At 43.7% G+C, this 18,191-nt stretch overlaps 1 long non-coding RNA gene across 1 annotated transcript; it reads left to right on the top strand.

Moving 5' to 3' along the window:
* The first annotated feature begins 10,895 nt into the window (after positions 1-10,895).
* On the top strand, positions 10,896-16,326 carry LOC138739818 (uncharacterized). Its single transcript, XR_011342453.1, has 2 exons — positions 10,896-11,246; positions 16,101-16,326. It is a non-coding gene; the product is annotated as an uncharacterized lncRNA (long non-coding RNA).
* Positions 16,327-18,191: the final 1,865 nt, after the last annotated feature.

Raw genomic sequence — 18,191 nt, 5'->3', positions numbered from 1 at the left:
TTTGGCCCTCCGTGAATTTGAGTTTGACACCCCTGCTCTAGACCATCTAGTTCTGTTGCATATTCTCTTAAAAAAAAATTTGTATAGGAAACAATTTGTCCTCTTAGATAAGCTTTAAATGTATCCCATATTAAAAAGCTATTATCAGTAGAAGAAAAATTAGGTTCACAGAATAGTTCTCTCTGTCTCTTAATAAACTCCTTTTCAACAGTGTGCGGACTCGAAAGGCCAACATGGCCTGTTTCCGCTCCGTAAATGGTTATATGATTATATGGTTATGGTTGGATTGAGACACCATCTGTATGCATTGTTGTTTTTCCATTAAGGCAATAGTTAAAAGTTAATGGTGAATGATCGGAATATCATTCACCATTATTGTCTCGCCAAATATTCTGTATTTACCACTCTTCTTTTTAATTGGGCAGACATTAAAAACAAATCAATTCTTGTGTGTGAATCATGTACCCTTAAGTAGACCATCTTTCTATGGGGTTAAGCTGGCTCCATATATCAATCAAATATAAATCCTTCACAAATGATTGTGTTGTTTTTGCAGCTTTTACCCTTGTCACTGATTCGGCTGATTTATCGAGTATTGGATCCAGACATAAATTGAAGTCTCTTGCAACCAATATATTTTGTCTTCCCTCTGCAGTTTTTTTAAAAAAACAACAAATTTTGTGGCTGTGTGAGCAGTGGAAGAAACACAGCCACCAAACTGAAGGTCATTAATGACTGTTTTTATTCAAATTCAGCAAGCCCCTTTAAGGGCAGCATGAGCTCAGTCACCTGGTGCATTGTGATATTATAATCGCTGCCCAGGGTGAGCACTGGAAGGGATGCTGAAGTCAGAAAGAAACCTCTGGCAACATCATTTCCCCATGACTGCCCCGCCACGTGGTGATACAAGGGGGGCCGGTTCACCATGAGGATGTGTGCCACCACACAATCCCCCCAGAACCGGCTACACGTCCTGTCACTTTGGTGGCCGGCCCCAGCACTTGGGCGTGGCCGTCTGCACCGGCTGTGATAAGTCCAGATGGGCCGCCTTCAGACGATCCACCGTAAAAAGTTTCTCTCTCCCCCAACGTCCACAGTGAAGGTTCTGCCGGATCGGTGCAAGACTTTGTATGGCCCCTCATACGGTCACTGTAGCGGTGCACCTTGTGGTCCCCTCCGCACAAAAATGAACTGGGCTGAGTCGAGCTCCTTGGGATGAAATGGACAGGTGCCATGGCGTGCCGGGGGTGGGGGAGCTAGGGAGGCCAGTCACCTGCGTAAGTCCGCCAGCAGGTTTTTGTCAGTGGCTGTGGTGTCAGGGTCTGGGCTGAAAAACTCACCCAGCAGGGAAAGTGGTGCGCTATAGACCATCTTCGCTGCTGAGGCCTGCAAGTCTTCTTTGGGTGCCATCCTAATCCCTAGGATGACCCAGGGTAGTTTTTCCGCCCAATCTGGTCTGGAGAGCGTGGCCATAAGCGACGCCTTCAGGTGCCTGTGGAACCTCATGCTGTGGTGTGGTGAGGCTTGACCCCCAGTAGCTTCGCCATCTGAGTCCACAGGGCAGACGTGAACTGTGCCTCTGTCGCTAGTGATGTGTGCCGGGACTCCGAAGCGGGCAATCCATTGGCTGACCAGAGTCCTGGCACACATCTCCATGGAGGCCTTCTTAATCGGGATGGCCTTCGGCTACCTTGTGGCCTGGTCCACCACCGTGAGGAGGTTAACGAGCCTCCTTGGACACCGGCAGGGGCCTGACAACATCATCATGGATGTGTTGAAATCTGCGAACCGCCGGGTCGAAGTTCTGGATGGGGGCTCGTGTGTGTCGCTGGACCTTGGAGGTTTGGCACCTGGTACAGTTCCTGGCCAGTTCCGCCACCTCCTTCTTCACCCCGTGCCACACAAACGACTCCATGACCATCAACACAGTTGTCTTTACCGCTGGATGAGTGCGATCGTGGATTAGACTGAAGACCTTCAACTTCCAGTGCGGCGGGACCACCGGGCATGCCGTGCCTGTTGAGACATCGCAGAGCAACATGTCCAGGCTACTGGGCATCCGGACATCCTCGAGTTTGAGGTCAGAGATGGCGGTCCGCAAGGCCTGCATCTCTGCATCATTCCTCTGTGCCTGAGCCAATTGCTCGTAATCCAGGCTGGGTGCGAGAGTGTTGATGGCTGGATGGGAGAGCGCATCCACCACTACATTGTCCTTGCCGGCCCTGTGTGGCGATGTGGTGGAAGAACCCATGCTGGGGCAGGGCTGCGTTGAAACGTGGCTCTAAGATGGCAGGGAATTCGTGGAGGAGGTCGACCCTGGCGGTGGCTATGGCAGCAATTTCGGGCCTGCGGGCTTCTGCTGTGTCCAGTCGGGTGGAGTGGAACATTTGGGCATTGACCAACCTTTTCCCTTCATGTCAACCAGAGGGCTGTGAGGTCTGATGAAGTCAGCCCCTAACAGTGTGGTGCCCACGGAGGCTAGGATGAACCTCCAGTGAAACCTCTCCTTCCTGATCTGGATCTGTGTCCTGCAGGTGCAGTAGGACCTGATGGTGGAGCCATTGGCCGCCTGCAGGGTTGGACCTCAAGATCAGGTGGGAATCTCTAATCCTGTGTGTGGGGGGGTGGTGGTGGGGGGAAAAGGACACTGAGCTCAGCCCATGTCCACTAGGAATCGGCAGCCAGTGGATCTGTTCGTCACATGAATGAGGCTGTTTGTGTGGCCAGCCGTCGCAGCCATCAATGGTGGCTGGTCTGTTCATTTCCCTGAAACCCGCAGGGCTGGCTGCACTTACGGACTTGCACTCCCCAGCACTGGTGGTAGAAACACCAGGTCGACTGGCCCTCCTCTGGCTTGGTCTTGGGAGTGGCTTGTGGTCAGCTGGCTTCTGATCGTGCCACCTGGTTGAGGGCTGCCTCGTTCTCCCTCTTCGTGCGCCAGAGGGCATCTGAATGGGCTGCTGCTCTCCTCAGGTTCAAGAAGTCTTCATCTGTGAGGAGCAGCTAGATGTCCTCCGGCATCTGTTCCAGGAATATCTGGTGGAAGAGAAAATAAGACTTGTGGTCTTCCACCAGGGCCAGCATTTCGTCCATCAGCGCCGATGGACTACGGTCCCCAAGCCCATTTAGTTGAAGGAGCCTGGAACCCCGTTGCTGGGGAGTTAACCTGAAAGTTACAAGCAGCAGGTCTTTGAGGGGGGTGTACTTGCCCATAGCCGGGGGGTGGTGGATGATGTCGTCCACCCTCGCTGCCGTATCTTGGTCCAGAGTGGTCACGACATGTTAGAACATCGTGGCATCTGAGGAGATGTTGCGGAGTTGAAATTGTGCTTCTGCCTGCCCGAAAAACGTTCTTGGTCGGTGGGTCCAAAACGGGGGAAGCTTGATGGAGACAGCGTTAACTTCTGCTGAATCCATGGTGTTTTGAGTCCAGAAAATCATCTGGGCTTGTTAGGGTCACCACTGTGGCGGTGTGAGCAGTGGAAGAAACACAGCCACCACATTGAGGGTCGGTAATGACTGTTTTTATTCAAATTCAGCATGCCCCTTTAAGGGCAGCAGGAGCTCAGTCACCTGGTGCATTGTGACATCATAATCGCTGCCCAGGGTGCGCGCTGGAAGGGATGCTGGAGTCAGAGAGAAAACTCTGATGATGTCATTTCCCCATGGCTGCCCCGCCACATGGCAATACAAGCGGGGCCGGTTCACCATGAGGATGTATGTTGCCACAATTTCATAAAGGCTTCATCATCATAATTTGGTGCATAGATGTTCATAAATGTCCATGATTGTGCATAAATTTTACAATGTGCCATCACAAATCTTCTGGCTTGGTCAGTCAGTATCTCTTCTATTATTATTGGTATATTTTTATTAATTAGAATCACTACTCCTCTTGCCTTTGAGCCAAATGCAGACAATATTACTTGTCCCACCCACCCTCTTTTTAATTTAGCATGTTTTGATTTGGTAAGATGCATTTCTTGTATTTGCCTTTAATTTTTTTTTAAGGTGAGCCAACACCTTCTCCTCTTCCCTGTCCCATTCATGCCATTAAGACTAATAAATTTTAACATTCTATCCATATTGATTTATGTTGTTTAATACTATTCAACAATAAAAAATCTTTTTGATTGTTTAAATAATAATGATCTTGCCCTTTTAAAAAACACAAAGTGTCTCTGCCCTGACAGTGATGTAAACAGGAAACCCTGAAAGCATGCGATAAAAGTCCACGGAATCTCTCGAGGAAGAAGAACCCCTCCCTTTAGCGCCATCTTTTATAGGTACTCCTCTCCGGGAGCCATTCTCCACTTTATAATGGAGTCCCCACATTGCTACTACTTTTCCCAAGTTTTTTCTCTTTCTGCGCTCTCTGAAAACATTTCAATAAAATTTACTTTTCAACAACAAATATAAGATGTATTTTAAAGTACAGCTTTTACTTAGTCCTATTGTAAACATTCTTCACAGTCTTCTTCTTTGGCAACCTTAGACTTTTCATAAATCTCACAGAAAGTCTCCCACCTCATTATTAGTCTTGAAAATTGCCGATTACCTTCTGCTACTTCAACCTTCAGAGTCATAGGGTATATAATTAAATATTTCAAGTTTTTGTAATGCAGTTGTCTTTTTAAATCATCAAACTCCTTCCTTTGCTTAATCAAAGTAGGACTAAAATCTTGAAAAAAATAGCACTTTTTCATGGTCAATCTCAGACAGACCATTATTTTGCTTAGACTATTCATATGCTGCTCCCAGAATTGTCTCCCATTCCCAGCAACTCAAAAGTCTTACCAGGACTGGTCATTGTCGCTGATCACTGGCTCTTATAGGTCTGAGGGTCAGGTGAGCCCTTTCAATATGCAGTTTTTCTGAATTTGTTTTCTCCCAGAACTTGTGGGATCCATGTTTTGAATAAGTTCACCGGTTCTCTTCCCTCAATTCCTTCTTTTAGACCAATAGTTCGGACGTTATTTCATCTGCTAAAATTCTCCATGTGGTCGATTTTGTCCAGCAGACCTTGTCTGTCTGACTTCCATTGCTTTGCATTTTTCTCCAAAGCTTTTAGTTTTTCTTGTGTTTTTACCAAGTCTGTTTTTGCTTGGGTCATTCTTTCCATCAACTCTTCAATGATTTTGTTAATTTCAGTCATGTCTCTCATTACATTTTCAACACCAACAAATCAGTGGCTCAAGTTTTCCATTTTCTCCAAAATAATGTTTAGTTCTTGTCCTGACTCTCCAGCTCTGCTGGGGTTTGCCTTCTCTTGGGCTTTTGTTCAATGATCCTGGCTCAGTAGAAACTTCATTTTTTGTTCTCGGCTGTCTTGGTTTCTTAGTAGTTGTTTTGTCCATTTTTTAATTAAAAAATTAAAGTTTTAACCATCTCTTCACAGAGAGCTTGATCAAGATTCTTTATGGTTCTAAGTAAACCATTATTTTCTTATTTAAAAAAAAAATGCATTTATTAAAAATCTAGTCACCTACCATACAATGTTTTCTTTCTCGTCTCTGAGCATTCCACATCCAACCAATCCTTTCTTTAACATATTACTCCTCCTTCCTACTTTCCAGCAAACACCCATTTTGCCATCATTCTAGGCTTGAACTGTTTTTGATAAATCCACAGCGACCCTCTCTTTGAATTCTCCAAATGTGCAGAAAATTATTCATTGGTCCCTTATTATGTTGTAAGGGACCAACGAAAAACTTCAGGATATTTGGAGAATTCCCGGTTGATCTTCCCTCACAAAGCTAAATAAGATTTCCATTATTTACAACTCAACCCATGTTACGTGTAATGGAAAACAACTCATTTTCTCACATCTCCTTCAAAAAGATGGCTTATGACTTCGCTACATTATTGTTTTCCAATTTAATCTTATGTTGCAAGAAACCAATTTGACTTGACTTTAATATCATATGGTGTAATTTCATCCAACATTAAATAAAGAATAATCATATTGTATAAAATTTTGAATCAAGGATCTCAAATAAAATTATATTTTTATTTCAGACTATTTTCTCAACTTACTTACATGACATAATTATGTACTATACATAGGAATAAAGTATTTACCAATATGAACTTAAATATATAAGATGCCTTTAATCTCTGAAATGCAGTGCCATATTTTGGTCTCCCATCACATATCTGGGATTGAGCCTCCTCTTAGTTTTCAGTAATTACTCACCTGTATCAAGAGTGAGCAGATTATGTATATGTGAGCTGGTGATTAATCAAATCAAACAAGCAGCAAGGAGCTCTCACTGAAGAATAATTTCAGCAGAAGCTGCGATTTTATTTACACAAAACAGAAACCTTGGGTGAGGTCAACGAGAGTCTTGAGGATACAACAAGGGTTATTTTCAACTGCCAGCTGCTTTTCTCTCAGCTGAAACACAGGTGTTGGAAACCAGAACTAAACTTTGGATGTCCTTTGGAAATCCAACACCTATCTGGTATAATTTTCAAGCAGCTCTTTACAAAGTCACAGAACAGCATGCCTGTCTGTTTTGTGCGACAGTGCTTACATATACAAATTAAGATTCTGTTGCATGGAGTACAAGTACATCCCTTTGCTTCTTCATCTCTCTCTCTTGCCTTAGATCCTTCATTGGTATTCATAAGTACATCCTTAGCATTCATTCACCCTCCTTGGTTAGGAGTCAATTGTCTGATTAAACTTGGGAGAAGTGACTTGTTCATTTTTCCACCCTAAAGGCAAATTGTTGTAAATCAATATACACCAGAGATCAATCTTGTATTGTGTGCATATCAAAAACTGCATTGTGCTTTTATTTTTAACAAATCCTAAGAAAAAGTAATAATCCATTAAAAAAATAATATGAAGAAAATATAATTGTTTCTGTTATAACAATTTTACAGGACCCCAAAAACTATAAGTTAGTTGATTTAAAATCAATAGGAATTTTCTTTGCTTAACTCATTTCTGAAGACTGCAAACATTTTTGACATTACATACTAGGTGGATGATTCACTTCCTTGATTTCCATGTTGGCAATGCCTCATCTCTTTTAAACTCCACCTTTGTCAGATGCTTCCATTCTTCCTCATGCCTACACTACTCTTCAGATATCTATTCTTTAATTCTGAGCTCTTGATCATTCTCAAATGGTCCATAGAAAAGCCCTCAATCTTTTGGATTCCCTCTCATATTTCTCTATCTCTTGCTCTTTTTAAAGTTTTCCTTACAACATACCTCTGTAACAATGCTTTTGCTCACATTTGTTATGCCTCAGATCTTCAAGCAGGATTGAACTACATTACAACATAGGCTGTTGTATGACAAGTAATGTTTATTCTAATGCCATTCAGTCACAGAATGGCATGACTGAACTAAAATTCAGAGTTCTAAGCCACTGACATAGAGATAGAGATGGTGAATCTTAGATTTACAGCCGTGAAATTTACATTAAAGTAATTAAATAAACTGGAATTAAATAAAAAATAATCTCACTAACAGTAACCTGAAAGTACCAATTTGATTTTAAAAAATACATTGGTTTATTTATGGAAGTAAATCTGTAGACTTTACATGTTTGGAGTATATATGACTTTAAACCATCAATTTGGCCAGCTCTTCTGGATAAGCATTTCTATTAAGATACTCATGGGGATTAAACTATTAGCAGTTGCATAATAGTATGGCTGATCTAATAAATGGTGACAAATCTAAATTGTTTATATTGTGATCCTTCACTTTACTCTGTTGAAAGCTTACCATAATTTAACCTAACAGCTGATCTATAACATTTTCTTTATCTAGATTATGAAATTAACACTGCATATCCATGAGCATCTTTGTGGTCAATGAGTGAATGATACAATGACATGCATTTGTGTAATACAGGACTCCATGCTCTGTCCTGATTTTCTTACTGAGATTAAACATCAACTGCTGCCTGAAGATTATCAGCAATGAAACATCCAATTGGCACATCACACTTAAGACTTGACAGCATAATTAAAACAATCATCTGATTTTTAAAAGCTGACTGTCAAATTCACACAAGCAATTTTATCAATTATACATACAGGAAGTACTGAAAATATTCAGCAGGTTTCCAGCAGTTAGTTTTTATTTCTGATTTTCAGCTTCTATTGTTTAATAGTTTTCAGTTTTTATCAAATGTTCTGAAAATGAGGCACAAAGTGCAGATTGTTCAATAATATCCACCCAACTTGCACTATTGCAAAAGATTTTCCATATTAAGGGCTCAACATTTTTAACTTCCCTGGCAAGCTAAAGATAAGTAAGAAAGGAAATGCTTGCATGAACTGCTTTAAATTTATTACCAAACAGCAAAGTTGAAAAAAATAGAGTTGTTGTTTGATGAAGGTGACAGAATATAGATATAGAATATTTTTGATTTAAAATTGGGCAAGTCATTCTAATTTAGCTCAAACAACTTATTGGAAATCTATAATCTCCTGTTGCACAGAAAAGTAAAGGACTATTACTGGGCTGGTATTTTAATGCACCTTAAGTTGCACTGATTCATAGTGAAAGATTTCTGGATCGTGTGAAATTGCATTTGTTTCAGATAACCTCAACTACAGTCTGAATACCCTCTATAACAGCCATTCTCAATGCGGGCCACAGCACATTTAAGTAAAATTCTTGTTTTCTTTTCACCTCACATAACATAAATATTTTTATGTTTTTTATATAGACAGTAGAAGAGCAGAAGAAACCAAAACTTGACTGCTTCACTGGGAAGGAGGTCCATAAATTTGAACAGAGTCGGGGGGGGGGGGGGTGGGGGGGAGCATAGCTGAGAAAAGTTGAAAATGGCTACTCTAAGACGAAGTAAAGGTGGTGAAAGTAATACTTCACTCAGAAAAAACGATATATATATATTCATATATTCATATATATATATATATATATATAATATATCTTTGGCTTGGCTTCGCAGACGAAGATTTATGGAGGGGGTAAAAGTCTACGTCAGCTGCAGGCTCGTTTGTGGCTGACAAGTCCGATGCGGGACAGGCAGACACGGTTGCAGCGGCTGCAGGGGAAAAATGGTTGGTTGGGGTTGGGTGTTGGGTTTTTCCTCCTTTGCCTTTTGTAAGTGAGGTGGGCTCTGCGGTCTTCTTCAAAGGAGGTTGCTGCCCGCCAAACTGTGAGGCGCCAAGATGCACGGTTTGAGGCGATATCAGCCCACTGGCGGTGGTCAATGTGGCAGGCACCAAGAGATTTCTTTAGGCAGTCCTTGTACCTTTTCTTTGGTGCACCTCTGTCACGGTGGCCAGTGGAGAGCTCGCCATATAACACGATCTTGGGAAGGCGATGGTCCTCCATTCTGGAGACGTGACCCACCCAGCGCAGCTGGATCTTCAGCAGCGTGGACTCGATGCTGTCGACCTCTGCCATCTCGAGTACTTCGACGTTAGGGATGAAAGCGCTCCAATGGATGTTGAGGATGGAGCGGAGACAACGCTGGTGGAAGCGTTCTAGGAGCCGTAGGTGATGCCGGTAGAGGACCCATGATTCGGAGCCGAACAGGAGTGTGGGTATGACAACGGCTCTGTAATATATATATATATATATATATATATATATATATTCATTTCAATCTGAAGGGACTGGTCAGAATGTAGTCTAAGTGCCTTTCTGGAGGGTATAGATTTTAGTGAGTACAATACTCCATTGTGCTTTGTGGAAGGCTATTTTCAATGTAAAGACAAGGTCAAGTAAGGAGTTATAAACCATTTAATGCATTTTTTTTACCATCTCCAATTTTCTGAAGAATTTCTCCTGTTTTAATCAGAAATTCATCATGGTATATAATTTGACAATTGAACAAGGCAGCTCTCCATTATGAAGAAACTATTTTATTTATTGATGCTGAAAGTACAGATTTCTTCCTGTGGGGAGAATCTATAATTTTGGAGCATATTGATTCAATTACAACAGAGACTGAGAAGAATTTCTTCTCTTGGATGTTGGTGAATCTTAAAAGTTTTACTCCAGAGTGCTATATAAGATGAATCATTAAGAATTTTCAGTGTCAACATATTTTGTAGTTTTCTATTTTACTCTCTTTCCTCCCTTCCCATAGCAGCCTGGAGTATCTCTTGTCTGGTTCTAGTGACTCATCAATCTTAATGTATTTAAGAAGATCCAGCACTTCTTTATTAATCTCAACATGGTCCAACACAAAGGCTTCTTCTATCTGACCTCACTAAGGTCCTTTTCTCTGGTAAATACTGAAACAAAGTTTTCATTTTAGAACCTCCCCAATGCATCCCCCTCTAGGCACACGCTTTATTCTTAAAATGCCCTGTCTTCACCCTTGTCATCCTTCTATTCTTCATATAAGCATATAATGCCTTAGAGTTTTCCTTAATCCCACTGCCAAGGCCCTCTCACACCCCCTTCTAGCTTTCATGTCCTTTCTTAAGTTCCTTCCTGGCTACCATATTATTCTAATGAGCTCTTCCTGATTTTGCTCCTCAATCTAATGTATACATCTTTTTTCATCTTTACTAGCTGCCTCACCTATTTTGTCAACCACAGTTCCCTTTTCCTACAATCTTTTCTCTGTCTTCATGGGACAAACTTATCCAGAACCCCCACATAAGTGGTCCCTAAACATACTCCACATTATTGTTCTTTAAAAATTTAGACATTGTAGTTGTACTAGGCATGCAGCAAGAAAAAAAGCCACACAGAGTCAAAAGAGAGTTGAACTAACTGATTTTAATAGAACTCTCACATGAGTTTAAAGCTCTTGGAACCCAATGATGCTTACAACTCCCAGGACCTTTATGACATCAGCCACTAGGCTGTAAGCTTGCCCTGCACCCGGACCTCTCAGTAAAACCTGCAGCAGATTTGCTCAAGACTCTGTGAGCCAGTTTTCCTGTTGCCCACCACCCACTCCCCCCCCCACCACCCACCCCCACCACTGAACCAGCATTACGTGGTGCAGAGTCCATGGCCACACCTTTTTAGTTAGTTTGGGTGGTCAACCTTGTCGGTGTGGGGGTGGCATGGTCACAGGGTGTTCCAGGTCTAGGTGCACTGGCTTTAGGTGGTCAATTGAAGGTGTCCTCATGGCCACTCATGTCAAGGACACATATGGTTCCGTTCTGATGCATCCTTGTATGGCTGCTGGAGTGGAGTCCGGTGCATGCCCATGCAGATGAAGGCATAGTCACAGTCCTGGAGGTCCTTGGGGACAAAGGAAGGCGTCAGACTGTGGCACAAGGTTGGTATAGGAGTTAGTATTCCTACCTTCTCTCGGAGACTTGTGAGCACTGCTGCAAATGTCTCCTTTGTGCCACAGGCCACTGGTATAAAATCACCTGGAAGTCTTCTTTGGAAGCCATGCAGATGCCAAGAAACACCCATGGGACTCGTTCACGCAATCTGGGTCTTGGAGGCGCGCCATCAGGGCCGACTTCAGATGCTGGTGGAAACGCTCTACCAGGCCATTGGACTGCAGATGGTAGCCATGGTGTGGTGCAGCTGGGTCACAGGTAGCTGTGCCAGAGACAACCATAGGCTGGATGTGAACTGCAACCCACCCCCCCCCCCCCACCTGTCTGAGGTGATGTTGGCAGCAAGCCCAAAAAGTGCAAACCAGCTTGCAATGAGAGCTCTGGCGCAGGACTTCATGGATGTGTCAGCTAGCGGTATGGCTTCTGGTCATCTGGTGAACCTGTCATCCATAGTGAACAGGAATCTTGCTCCCCAGGAGACTGGCTGCAGACTGACGATGTCCACATGGACATGCTCAAACCTGTGTGTGAGCTGGAAGGGTTGAAGAGGGCCTTCACATACCTTTGGACTTTACAGGTCTGGCAGAGTATGCATGTCCTTGCCCAGTGCCTGACCTGCTTATATAAGCCATGCCAAGCAAATCTATCCTCCACTAGTTGGATGGTTTCTCAAATGGACAGATTGGCCAAATCATGTAGTGCATCAAAAACGCAATGCTTCCAAGTGGCTGGAACTATGGGTCAGGTTTGGCTTGTGGACACGTCACAGAGGAGCTTGCTGCCTGTTGGGCTCAAGTTGCAGGCTCGAGACTGTGGTGCAGTAAGTAGGCTGGCATTTCTTCATCCAGCTGCTGTTCCTCAGCGAGTGCCATGTAGTCCAACCCTGGGGACAGGGAATGCACCAAGTACATGGAGATGTGAGACAGTGCATCGGCCATGACTTTGTTTGTCCTGAAGATGTGTTTGACGATGGTGGTATAGTCCAAGATGTATGACAGGTGGCATTGCTGCCATGCTGACCATGGATCCGACACTTTGGCGAATGTGAAGGTGCGAGGTTTGTAGTCCATGAAGACCGTGAACTCCTGCCCCTCCAAGAAATACCGAAAGTGTCTAGCAGCTTCCAATCGAAGGCACTGTATTTCAGCTCCAGGGGTTGTAGGTGGCAGCTGAAGAACATGAATGATTTCCACTGACTCTCAATTAGCTATTCCAGCATGCGCTGACTGCTGAGCTGGAAGTGTCAATCACGAGGGCTGTGGGCACATCCACCTGCAGATGTACCAGGAGGGTGACATTTGCAAGGGCGCCCTTGGCCTGCTCAAAAGCCACTGGTGACTCAGTGTCCCAGGTAATTTCCTTGGCCTTGTTGGACATCAGGCCGAACAGGGGTCGCATGATTTGGGCTGCTAATGTTAGGAATCGGTGATAAAAGTTGATCATGCCCACAAACTCCTGTAGCTCCTTGACTGTACTGGGCCTGGAAAACTGGCATAAGGCCTCGACTTTCACCAGCAAAGGAACTGCTCCATGCCAGTTGATGCGGTGCCCAAGGAAATCAATGGCTGACAGCCCAAACTGGCACTTTACAGGGTTGATGGCCAGGCCATATTCACTCAGACTGGTGATCAGGGTATCATCTAAGTAGATGAAGACGAAATCCATGCCATGCTCCACAGTGTCCATGAGCCGCTGGAATGTCTGTGCCACATTCTTGAGTCTGAAAGACATCCACAGGAACTCGAATAGGCCGAATGGGGTGATGAAGGCTGTCTTGGGGACATCACTGGGATAGACAGCAATCTGGTAATACCTGTGGACCAGATCGACCTTGGAGAAGATGTGTATCCCAGGCACACTGATCATAAAGTCCTAAATGAGAGGCACTGGGTGTGTGGTTGACTGTGGTGGCATTTTGAGCCTTTTGTAATCGCTACATGGCCTCCATCTCCATCCCACAGGCTGTCTGAATGCCAGATGATCCCCATCCCCCATCCCCCATCTCCTCCATTTTCCTGAACTCCCTCTTGGTGAAGTGGAGTTTATTGGGTGAAAGCTTGCATGCTCAGGTGTGTAGCAGTGGTCCCTGAGTGGGAATGTGGTGCTGTACACCATGCTTAGGGGTGTCTGTGGAGAACTGCAGTGTAATAATGGTTAGAAACTCTGTTAGTACTCTGGCAAACTCGTTGCTTGACAAAGTCATTGAGTCCAGGTGTGGGGCCGGTAACTTGTCTTCACTGAGCAAGAAGGTCTGGAAGGTCTTGACATTCACCAAATGCTGTCCCTTGTTGTCCACTAGGAGGCAGTGCACCCAGAGGAAATCTGCACCCAATAAAGGCTACGACACTGCTGCCAGCGCAAACAACCGGGTGAAACGGCTAGATCAAAACTCTAGTGGGATGGTTCATATGCTGTATGTGCGAATACTGCTGTTGTTGGCAGTGGTGAGCACCAGTCGTGATCTCACAGCGCAGCTGTCGAGACTCGAGGGGGGAGAGATGCTAACTTCTGCCCCGTGTCTACAAGGAACTTTCGCCTGGAGTGTCAGTCCCATAAGTAAAGGAGGCTATTAGCAATGACACTTACCAGAAAAGGGCAGGGTGGGCAGCAATGGTGGGCTCCTGAACCCCATTTTTGCTGGTAAAAACACCAACAGTCCAAACTGGGGTCACTCCCTACAGTGGGCATCACCAGCTTCATTGGTGGCAAGGAGCGTGATACAGCAACTTGGTCGATGGAGGCCCCGCCATGTTGCTTGGTGTGCCACAGGATATCTGTGCAGGCCGCTATTTTGCGTGGGTCACTGAAATCATCGTCAGTGAGGAGGAGGCAGATATCTTCAGTCATCTGCTTGAGAAAGACTTGTTCGAACAGTAAACATGGCTTATGGCCATCTACAAGTGCCAGCATCTCATTCATTAAGGCTGATGGCACGCAGTCACTTAGGCTGTCCATGTGGACCAAAAGTACGGATCAGGAGCACCTTGATTGTTTCATTCCTGTCCACAACTGGTGGCTGGTGTACGAAGTCGATGATGTGGCCTGCTGTTTCCTGGTCGTGTGAACCGACCACATAGTAGTACTTTGTGGCATCTGAGATAATTTGCCTGACCTGGAATTGGGGTTCAGCCTGTTCAATCCAGATCTGCAGCTACGAGGTCCAGAAAGTCGGCAGTTTCAGTGAAACTGAATTCTGCGTACATTGGGTCCAACTGGATCACCAATGTAGTCACACTAGGCATGCAGTGAGTGAAAGAACCACAAAGTCACATGCATTTAAACCCCTTGGAACCCAGTGATGCTTGCAATTCAAGGGATCAGCTGCTAGGCTGTGGGCTTGCCCTTCACCCAGAGCTCTCACAGTCAAATCTGCCATGGATTTGCCCACGACTCCGTGAGCTGGTTCACCTGTGGCATGGGTGAGCCACCACAACATACAGCATTGTAACAGGCCATTTCAGCCCATGAGCCAGTGGTGACCAATTACACCCAAATGACCAAAAACCCTGGTATGTTTTGAACGGAGGATGGAAACTGGAACACTCAGAGGAAATCCACACAGGGAGAAGTTGAAATTGATGTCAGTGTGGGAATGGGAAGTGGAATTGAAGTGGCAGGCCACTGGGAGATCTTTGGTTTTGCAGCAGAGTGAAAGGTCTCAAAAAATAAAAATAAAAATCCCCCAATCTGCATACAGTCTCCCCGATGTAGAGGAGGGCTCACTGGGAGCACTAGGTCCAGGAAATTAAAATAAAACTGAAGAGATGTCACTTATGATCAATTTGTCTTTCTAGATTCCTATTTCATTCACCACAAAAAAACAGTCACTCTTTCCATCACCAGCAGGCTGTAGTCAGAGTGAATCTGAATCACTGTATACCCACTGAATAAATTCACTGACTTATTTGACCGCATCTCCCAAACCAACAGCCTCTGCCTCCATAACGGTCGGAGGAATAAGAGAGATTCAAATTCCCTTTCAAATCTAATACAATCCTTCTTCAAATTGTATCATTATCCCTTCCTCCTCATTGGGTCAAACTCCAGACCACAACATTCTAAAGGCATCCCACCACCAATGTCGCAAGAGAAATTAGGATGGGTAAAAATCCCTGCCTTGTAGCAACATCCATTGAATTATACATGAATCCAATGTAAACAGCCTAAAAGTTTTCCAGTCTAAGTGGCCAGTTCATGAAAATGTTAAAAGAATGAAGCATATTGACCTTTGAATTAATCCTCTAATCCTTACTTATGTTCTTTTTGCATAGTTTATAGAATTACTTTCACCTCACTGCAGTTCATTTGTTTTTCAGTTCATTTATTTGATTTATTTCCCTTTGTAATTCTTCGTATAAACATAATACTTTGCAAACTATTTTAAAGTTAAAATGTATTTGATATCAACTGTAAATTAAGTAATAGCTGCTTTAGAAGTTGGCTTGCAACAATTTTGCTCTCATCCTACTTTGCTGCATTTTGATCAGGCAGAAACATAGTCACTGTTTGCCAACAGTTGAGAAGAGAAATACCTGTAAAATTCTTTTTATGGGTCAGTAGGTTCTCGGTTCCTGAACTTGTGTATGGCAGCATTGAAGTTAGGAATGTGCTGGAGGTCAGCTACCACATCACTAACCTTCTACTCAGCTACCAGGCTCAACAGAGTCCAAGAGGAGAGCTTAGTTGTACTGGGCTGAGAGCTAGATACACTTGGCTGGCAAGTTTAGAGTGGCCCCATTCACTTTAATGAGTTGACACCCTGAATTTGAAAGGGACATGCTGGTATTTGTTTTTTCTTTAATCATTTTAATTAATGTTGTTTTTTTAAATCAATATTGTAGCGGCCTGCTAACTGGGATGTGACCCAGTACACGAGATGGCCAATGAATGTAGCGGGGACCAATGACCTTCATCCTAGGTGACCACCTGCTCAGCAGGAAACAAGAAGCAACGGCAGGAATTCCACCCAGTGCGAGGCTGGCTCTGCCGTGATGTCACTCTTATCATCAGCAGTGGGGAGAGAATATAAGCAGAGAGCCAGTGCAATAAATCCGTCTTCGACCTCGACTTCTTGGGGGTGTGTCCTTCTTTCCACACTTTGCAGTAGTGTGCATGCTACAATATCTTAATTATAGATACAAATATGTTAGAAAGAATTTTTTTAACTTTTTGAAATATTTTATAACTTTTAAAATGTCAGTGATTATTTGAGACATTTCAAAATAGTTAAAAGTCATTTGACAGTACATGGTGTCGAAAGGTTTTCACAACAGGCTGGGAACAGGGCCACAGAATTCACCACCTGAGTCCTACATAAAGACATAAGAAATAAGAGCAGAAGTAGGCCATCTGCATGCTGATCCTGCTCTACCACTCAATGAGATCATAGCTTATCTGGCCATGAACTCAATTGTCACCTGTTCCTCTCATAACCCTCAATCCCACTATTCTTCAAAAACCTATCTGTTTTAAATATATTCAATAAGGCAGCCTCCATTGCTTCTTTGAGCAGAGAATTCCACTGATTCACTATTCTTTCTAAAAGATATCTCTTTCTCCCCCCCCCCAACTTCATCTTCTAAATTCCAAGAGAACAGACCCCAGGCAACTGAATTGCTCCTCCTAAAATAATCCAATTCATTTTCAGAATCAACCCGGTGAACTTCTCTGCACTATTGCAATAGCAAGGTGTAGGCCTTGAGTAGACTAGTGTGGCTGCAAAAGGTTAGTGCAACTACATGGGATTATACACAGGCTGAATGCAAGGCACAATATAGGTTGGGCATAATTTTTCTAAAGCTAAAAGGTTAAAAATATCTCATCTTTGAACCATTCTGTGACTAGATTGGTGTATTTCACTGAAGAAAATAAAAAGAACTTGAAAACTGAAGTTGAAAGAAAATTACAAGCCATCTGAAATTACCATCAATTAAGGATCAGTTTATAGTGCAAGGGTTATAAAACATAATTATGAACGTTCTTACTCACTCATGCAAGTAGTCTTTATAAACCAACCAGGAGTTTAGTAATATGAGTTCAGGCAAGTTGATTTTGGAATATCATGTTAGCTATTTCAGTGCATCCTTTGTAATGTAAATGTAAAAGATAATAGAAAGAATATCTTTGTTTCATCTAAGTATCATATGTAGCCAATGAACAAAGCCAATCAATGCCTTACTGTATTTGACGGCATACAAGACCTCCCTTTTTTTCTTATATGTGAAGGTAACATTTTGCTGCTGCCATTTTGCAAGATGGTGACAGGAGGAAATCTCTCAAACTATTTACCTGTGCTTTCTTGAGTCATTGCCATTGCCACTTACTTCCCCTGGTAAGAAGGCTCTCTCTCTCCCTCCTTCCTGCCCGCCAGCGCCCTCTCTCCCTCCTTCCTGCCCGCCAGCGCCCTCTCTCCCTCCTTCCTGCCCGCCAGCGCCCTCTCTCCCTCCTTCCTGCCCGCCAGCTCCCTCTCTCCCCCTCTCCCCCTCTCCCCCTCTCTCCCTCTCTCCCTCTCTCTCTCTCTGTCCCGCTGCTCACTCTCTCCTTCCTGTCGCTCAGGCTTTGTTCGATGAGCACAGTCCCTTGAACAGATTGAATGAGGCAGTGGTTCTCAACCTTTTTCTTTCCACTTTAAGTATTCCCTATGCCATAGGTGCTCTGTGATTAGTAAGGGATTGCTTAAGGTGGAAAGAAAAAGTTTGAAAACCACTGTTTTAATCATACCTAACAGATTTGTTATGTGCATGGTTTCATAATTCCAAAGTAAATGAACCAATGACAATTTTTCTCAAGCAAAATATTTCAGTAACAATTGAGTCTAGAGCAGTGATTCTCAACATTCCCTTCCCACTCACGTACCACCTTAAGCAATTCCTTACTAATCATAGAGCACTTCTGGCATAGGAATTACTTAAAGTGATATGTGAGTGGAAAGA

Source organism: Narcine bancroftii, chromosome 7 (genome assembly GCF_036971445.1).
Source record: "Narcine bancroftii isolate sNarBan1 chromosome 7, sNarBan1.hap1, whole genome shotgun sequence".
In the NCBI taxonomy this organism is placed as follows: Eukaryota; Metazoa; Chordata; class Chondrichthyes; order Torpediniformes; family Narcinidae; genus Narcine; species Narcine bancroftii.
The sequence above is the reverse complement of the archived record's forward strand: the minus strand, read 5'-3'. Positions and strand labels throughout refer to the sequence as shown.